Source organism: Lipotes vexillifer, unplaced genomic scaffold (genome assembly GCF_000442215.2).
Source record: "Lipotes vexillifer unplaced genomic scaffold, Lipotes_vexillifer_v1.1 scaffold161, whole genome shotgun sequence".
Taxonomy (NCBI): Eukaryota; Metazoa; Chordata; class Mammalia; order Artiodactyla; family Lipotidae; genus Lipotes; species Lipotes vexillifer.
In genome coordinates, this window is record NW_006779016.1 from 1,684,147 (window position 1) to 1,692,821 (window position 8,675).

The following is an 8,675-nucleotide window of genomic DNA, read 5'->3' on the forward strand; positions in this document are numbered from 1 at the left end:
TGAACCGCTGCTGCATGTTTTTAAGTTTTGTTATGGCAGTGGCTCACTTCTAGGTACCAAAATATTTCTATTTATCTATTGTGAAACAAATCACCCCCCAAACTGGTAGCCTAAAAAGAGTATTCAGTTGTATTCTCCTTGGTTTCTGTGGATCCAGCATTCGGGATCAGCCTGTTTGGGTAGTTCTGGCTCGAGATCTCGGCGGTCGCTGGGCTTGGAGCCAAATCAAGGGCTCCTGCCCTCCTGTATCTGGCTCATGGGCTGGGAAGACCTGAATGGCTGGCGGCCGGAACTGCTGGCTCTCCACAGGCATCTCCTGTTTGTCTCTACATGCTCTCTCTCTGGGGTTTCCCTGGCATGGTGGTTTCCACGCTCCAAAGGAATACACCTCAAGAGAGACAGCCAGGCAGAAGCTGTATCACCTTTGATGAATTAGCCTCGAAAGTCACACAGAATCATTTCTGCTACCTACTCTTACTTAGAAGCAAGTCACTAAGACCAGCCCAATATTTAAAGGGAGGGGAATTAGGCCTATTGATGGGAGGTGTTTCCAATTATATGCAGCCCTGTGTTAAAACCACCGCACCTCTTACAGGCACTGGCCTAGCATGCATTTGCTTACTGATCTGGATGAGTTTGGTAGAATGGGAGAAAATCCAAGGCTACAGTATTCTTGAAATTCTGGGAGTTAGGTCTCTGTTTTAAAAATTATCTCCGATTGCTGGGGAAGATGGCGTAAGAGTAAGACGCGGAGATCACCCTCCTCCCCACAGATACACCAGAAATACATCCACACATGGAACAACTCCTACAGAACACCTACTGAACGCTGGCAGAAGACCTCAGACCTCCCAAAAGGCAAGAAACCCCCCACGTACCTGGGTAGGGCAAAAGAAAAAAGAATAAACAGAGACAAAAGGATAGGGACGGGACCTGCACCAGTGGGAGGGAGCTGTGAAGGAGGAAAGGTCTCCACACACTAGGAAGCCCCTTCGCGGGCAGAGATTGCGGGAGGCGGAGCGGGGAGCTTCGGAGCCGCGGGGGAGAGCGCAGCAACGGGGGCGCGGAGGGCAAAGCGGGGAGATTCCCGCACAGAGGGTCGGGGCCGCCCTGCACTCACCAGGCCGAGAGGCTTGTCTGCTCACCCGCCGGGGCGGGCGGGGCTGGGAGCTGAGGCTCGGGCTTCGGTGGAGCGCCGGGAGAGGACTGGGGTTGGCGGCGTGAGCACAGCCTGCAGGAAGTTGGTGCGCCGCGGCCAGCCGGGAGGGAGTCCGGAGAAAGGTCTGGACCTGTCCAAGAGGCAAGAGACTTTTTCTTGCCTCTTTGTTTCCTGGTGCGCGAGGAGAGGGGATTAAGAGCGCCGCTTAAAGGAGCTCCAGAGACGGGCGCGAGCCGTGGCTAACAGCGCGGACCCCAGAGACGGGCAGGAGACGCTAAGGCTGCTGCTGCCGCCACCATGAAGCCTGTGTGCGAGCACAGGTCACTCTCCACACCCCCATTCCGGTGAGCCTGTGCAGCCCGCCACTGCCAGGGTCCTGGGATCCAGGGACAACTCCCCCGGAAGGACGCACGGCGCGCGCCTCAGGTTGGTGCAACGTCACGCCGGCCTCTGCCTCCGCAGGCCCGCCCCGCACTACGTGCCCCTCCCTCGCAGGCTCGCAGCGCCCTATGTGCCCCTCCCCCCACAACCTGGCCTGAGTGAGACAGAGCCCCAAATCAGCGGCTCCTTAAAGCCCGTCCTGTCTGAGCGAAGAACAGACGCCCTCCGGCAACCTACACGCACAGGCGGGGCCAAATCCAAAGCTGAGCCCCTGGGAGCTGTGAGAACAAAGAAGAGAAAGGGAAATCTCTCCCAGCAGCCTCAGAAGCAGCGGATTAAAGCTCCACAATCAACTTGATATACCCTGCATCTGTGGAATACATGAATAGACAACGAATCATCCCAAATTAAGGAGGTGGACTCTGAGAGGAAGATTTATGATTTTTTCCCCATTTCCTCTTTTTGTGAGTGTGTATGTGTATGCTTCTGTGTGAGATTTTGTCTGTATAACTTTGCTTCCCCCATTTGTCCTAGGGTTCTATCCGTCCGTTTTTTTTTTTAACTTTTTTCTTTTTTTCTCTTAAAATTATTTTTTTATTTTAATAACTTTATTATATTTTATCTTACTTTATTTTATTGCACTTTATCCTCTTTCTTTTTTTACTTCCCTCCTTCCTTCCTCCCTCCCTCCTTCCTTTCTTACTTTCTCTGTTTCTTTATTTCTACTTCTACTAATTTTTACTTTCTACTTTTTCTCCCTTTTATTCTAAGCCATGTGGATGAAAGGCTCTTGGTGCTACAGCCAGGAGTCAGTGCTGTGCCTCTGAGGTGGGAGAGCCAACTTCAGGACACTGGTCCACAAGAGACCTCCCAGCTCCACATATTATCAAACGGCGAAAATCTCCCAGAGATCTCCATCTCAACACCAGCACCCAGCTTCACTCAACGACTAGCAAGCTACAGTGATGGACATCCTATGCCAAACAACTACCAAGACAGGAACACAACCCCACCCATTAGCAGAAAGGCAGAATAAAATCATAATGACTCCACAGTCACCCCAAAACACACCACCAGACATGGACCTGCCCACCAGAAAGACAAGATCCAGCCTCATACACCACAACACAGCCACTAGTCCCCTCCACCAGGAAGCCTACACAACCCACTGAACCAACCTTAGCCACTGGGAACAGACACCAAAAACAACGGGAACTACGAACCTGCAGCCCACAAAAAGGAGACCCCCAATACAGTAAGATAAGCAAAATGAGAAGACAGAAAAACACACAGCAGATGAAGGAACAAGATAAAAACCACCAGACCTAACAAATGAAAAGGAAATAGACAGTCTACCTGAAAAAGAATTCAGAATAATGATAGTAAAGATGATCCAGACTCTTGGAAATAGAATAGACAAAATGCAAGAAACATTTAACAAGGACCTAGAAGAACTAAAGATGAAACAAACAACGATGAACAACACAATAAATGAAATTAAAAATACTCTAGATGGAATCAACAGCAGAATAACTGAGGCAGAAGAACGGATAAGTGACCTGGAAGACAAAATAGTAGAAATAACTACTGCAGAGCAGAATAAAGAAAAAAGAATGAAAAGAACTGAGGACAGTCTCAGAGACCTCTGGGACAACATTAAACACACCAACATTCGAATTATAGGGGTTCCAGAAGAAGAAGAGAAAAAGAAAGGGACTGAGAAAATATTTGAAGAGATTATAGTTGAAAACTTCCCTAATATGGGAAAGGAAATAGTTAATCAAGTCCAGGAAGCACAGAGAGTCCCATACAGGATAAATTCAAGGAGAAATACGCCAAGACACATATTAATCAAACTGTCAAAAACTAAATACAAAGAAAGCATATTAAAAGCAGCAAGGGAAAAACAACAAATAACACACAAGGGAATCCCCATAAGGTTAACAGCTGATCTCTCAGCAGAAACTCTACAAGCCAGAAGGGAGTGGCAGGACATACTGAAAGTGATGAAGGAGAAAAACCTGCAACCAAGATTACTCTACCCAGCAAGGATCTCATTCAGATTTGATGGAGAAATTAAAACCTTTACAGACAAGCAAAAGCTGAGAGAGTTCAGCACCACCAAACCAGCTTTACAACAAATGCTAAAGGAACTTCTCTAGACAAAAACACAAGAGAAGGAAAAGTCCTATAATAACGAACCCAAAACAATTTAGAAAATGGGAATAGGAACATACATATCGATAATTACCTTAAATGTAAATGGACTAAATGCTCCCACCAAAAGACACAGATTGGCTGAATGGATACAAAAACAAGACCCATATATATGCTGTCTACAAGAGACCCACTTCAGACCTAGAGACACATACAGACTGAAAGTAAGGGGATGGAAAAAGATATTCCATGCAAATGGAAACCAAAAGAAAGCTGGAGTAGCAATTCTCACATCAGACAAAATAGACTTTAAAATAAAGACTATTAGAAGAGACAAAGAAGGACACTACATAATGATCAAGGGATCGATCCAAGAAGAAGATATAACAATTGTAAATATTTATGCACCCAACATAGGAGCACCTCAATACATAAGGCAAATACTAACAGCCATAAAAGGGGAAATCGACAGTAACACATTCATAGTAGGGGACTTTAACACCCCACTTTCACCAATGGACAGATCATCCAAAATGAAAATAAATAAGGAGACACAAGCTTTAAATGATACATTAAACAAGACGGACTTAATTGATATTTATAGGACATTCCATCCAAAAACAACAATACACATTCTTCTCAAGTGCTCATGGAACATTCTCCAGGATAGATCATATCTTGGGTCACAAATCAAGCCTTGGTAAATTTAAGAAAATTGAAACAGTATCAAGTATCTTTTCCGACCACAATACTATGAGACTAGATATCAATTACAGGAAAAGATCTGTTAAAAAATACAAACACATGGAGGCTAAACAATACATTACTTAAAAATGAAGTGATCACTGAAGAAATCAAAGAGGAAATTAAAAATCACCAAGAAACAAATGACAATGGAGACACGATGACCCGAAATCTATGGGATGCAGCAAAAGCAGTTCTAAGAGGGAAGTTTATAGCAATACAATCTTACCTTAAGAAACAGGAAACATCTCGATTAAACAACCTAAACTTGCACCTAAAGCAATTAGAAAAAGAAGAACAAAAAAAACCCAAAGTTAGCAGAAGGAAAGAAATCATAAAAGTCAGATCAGAAATAAATGAAAAAGAAATGAAGGAAACGATAGCAAAGATCAATAAAACTAAAAGCTGGTTCTTTGAGAAGATAAACAAAAGTGATAAACCATTAGCCACACTCATTAAGAAAAAAAGGGAGAAGACTCAAATCAATAGAATTAGAAATGAGAAAGGAGAAGTAACAACTGACACTGCAGAAATAAAAAATATCATGAGAGATTACTACAAGCAATTCTATGCCGATAAAATGGACAACCTGGAAGAAATGGACAAATTCTTAGAAATATATAACCTGCCAAGACTGAATCAGGATGAAATAGAAAATGTGAACAGACCAATCACAAGCACTGAAATTGAAACTGTGATTAAAAATCTTCCAACAAACAAAAGCCCAGGCCCAGATGGCTTCACAGGCGAATTCTATCAAACATTTAGAGAAGAGCTAACACCTATCCTTCTCAAACACTTTCAGAATATAGCAGAGAGAGAAACACTCCCAAACTCATTCTACAAGGCCACCATCACCCTGATACCAAAAGCAGACAAGGATGTCACAAAGAAAGAAAACTACAGGCCAATATCACTGATGAACATAGATGCAAAAATCCTCAACAAAATACTAGCAAACAGAATCCAACAGCATATTAACAGATCATACATCATGATCAAGTGGGGTTTATTCCAGGAGTGCAAGGATTCTTCAATATATGCAAATCAATCAACTGTGATTAACCATATTAACAAATTGAAGGAGAAAAACCATATGATCATCTCAATAGATGCAGAGAAAGCTTTTGACAAAATTCAACACCCATTTATGATAAAAACCCTGCAGAAAGTAGGTGTAGAGGGAACTTTCCTCAATATAATAAAGGCCGTATATGACAAGCCCACAGCCAACATCATCCTCAATGGCGAAAAACTGAAAGCATTTCCACTAAGGTCAGGAACAAGACAAGGTTGCCCACTCTCACCACTCTTATTCAACATAGTTTTGGAAGTTTTAGCCACAGCAATCAGAGAAGAAAAGGAAATAAAAGGAATCCAAATCGGAAAAGAAGAAGTAAAGCTGTCACTGTTTGCAGATGACATGATACTATACATAGAGAATCCTAAAGATGCTACCAGAAAACTACTAGAGCTAATCAATGAATTTGGTAAAGTAGCAGGATACAAAATTAATGCACAGAAATCTCTGGCATTCCTATATACTAATGATGAAAAATCTGAAAGTGAAATCAAGAAAACACTCCCATTTACCATTGCAACAAAAAGAATAAAATATCTAGGAATAAACCTACCTAAGGAGACAAAAGACCTGTATGCAGAAAATTATAAGACACTGATGAAAGAAATTAAAGATGATACAAATAGATGGAGAGGTATACCATGTTCTTGGATTGGAAGAATCAACATTGTGAAAATGACTCTACTATCCAAAGCAATCTACAGATACAATGCAATCCCTATCAAACTACCACTGGCATTTTTTTACAGAACTAGAACAAAAAATTTCACAATTTGTATGGAAACACAAAAGGCCTCGAATAGCCAAAGCAATCTTGAGAATGAAAACCAGAGCTGGAGGAATCAGGCTCCCTGACTTCAGACTATACTACAAAGCTACATAATCAAGACAGTATGGTACTGGCACAAAAACAGAAAGATAGATCAATGGAATAGGATAGAAAGCCCAGAGATAAACCCATGCACATATGGTCACCTTATCTTTGATAAAGGTGGCAGGAATATACAGTGGAGAAAGGACAGCCTCTTCAATAAGTGGTGCTGGGAAAATTGGACAGGTACATGTAAAAGTATGAGATTAGATCACTCCCTAACACCATACACAAAAATAAGCTCAAAATGGATTAAAGACCTAAATGTAAGGCCAGAAACTATCAAACTCTTAGAGGAAAACATAGGCAGAACACTCTATGACATAAATCACAGCAAGATCCTTCTTGACCCATCTCCTAGAGTAATGGAGATAAAAACAAAAATAAACAAATGGGACCTAATGAAACTTCAAAGCTTTTGCACAGCAAAGGAAACCATAAACAAGACCAAAAGACAGCCCTCAGAATGGGAGAAAATATTTGCAAATGAATCAACTGACAAAGGATTAATCTCTAAAATTTACAGGCAGCTCATGCAGCTCAATAACAAAAAAATAAACAACCCAATCCAAAAATGGGCAGAAGACCTAAATAGACATTTCTCCAAAGAAGATATACAGACTGCCAACAAACACATGAAAGAATGCTCAACATCATTAATCATTAGAGAAATGCAAATCAAAACTACAATGAGATATCATCTCACACCAGTCAGAATGGCCATCATCAAAAAATCTAGAAACAATAAATGCTGGAGAGGGTGTGGAGAAAAGGGAACACTCTTGCACTGCTGGTGGGAATGTGAATTGGTTCAGCCACTATGGAGAACAGTATGGAGGTTCCTTAAAAAACTACAAATAGAACTACCATATGACCCAGCAATCCCACTACTAGGTATATACCCTGAGGAAACCAGAATTCAGAAAGAGTCATGTACCAAAATGTTCATTGCAGCTCTATTTACAATAGCCCGGAGATGGAAACAACCTAAGTGCCCGTCGTCGGATGAATGGATAAAGAAGATGTGGCACATATATACAATGGAATATTACTCAGCCATAAAAAGAAACGAAATTGAGCTATTTGTAATGAGGTGGATAGATCTAGAGTCTGTCATACAGAGTGAAGTAAGTCAGAAAGAGAAGGACAAATACCGTATGCTAACACATATATATGGAATTTAAGAAAAAAAAATGTTATGAAGAACCTAGGGGTAAAACAGGAATAAAGACAGAGACCTACTGGAGAACAGACTTGAGGATATGGGGAGGGGGAAGGGTGAGGTGTGTTAGGGCGAGAGAGAGACATGGACATATATATACTAACAAACGTAAGGTAGATAGCCAGTTGCTTTGCGACCGCCTGGAAGGGTGGGATAGGGAGGGTGGGAGGGAGGGAGACGCAAGAGGGAAGAGATACGGGAACATATGTATATGTATAACTGATTCACTTTGTTATAAAGCAGAAACTAACACACCATTGTAAAGCAATTATACTCCAATAATGGTGTAAAAAAAAAAATTATCTCCAACTGCATGTTATCCCCCATAAGCACTTGGGAAACCTTTGCTTTTGAATCTGGAGGTGATAACTGCCTGGCGTCCCACTTGTCTCACAGAAACCATGTGTTATACAGAGGAGTTTTGTTCTTTGTCCCTCATTAGTTTCCTGCGTCTCTAAGCCAGGCAGCCAGTGTCCCGAAGGAAAAAGAACCCTCCTCAAGTAGCCAACAATCAGCACACCCTCCATCTCTAGTCTCTAAGACTTGTTAATGTGTGGATTTGACTTATCCTGAGTAAGTACTTTTTTAATACTAATTTTTTTAAAACCCTGCTATGCCAAAGAATTAAATAAACACTTGTCTACCTTTAAATGTTTTGCAGGGGACTAAAATAACATCTTCTAGGACAGATGTTCTAGTTTTCAACCCCACTCATTCAAGGCAAGAAAATCTCTTTTCTACAAGGTTTTGATTCTGTGGCCATAGCTATAAGATGGTGTGCCATCAATTTTCCAAGTGCAGAGAAATTCTAGGGGTGCAGAGATTTTTCTTTGCAGGCTGAAAAATGAAAGTGTATTTCAGTGTAGGGGGTGGTGCAAGGGAGTGATGCTCAGCCCTCAGAGATGACTGGAGTCTCCGCTTCTATATTTAGACCAGGTCTTGCAACTCGTGAAAATGAATTGCTTGTTCTTTTTCCCCTAAGTCATTCTCTCTCTGCCCCCTACTCTCCCGAGGCTTTATTTATTTATTTTTAGAACTTACTGAGTCACATGTGATTCCT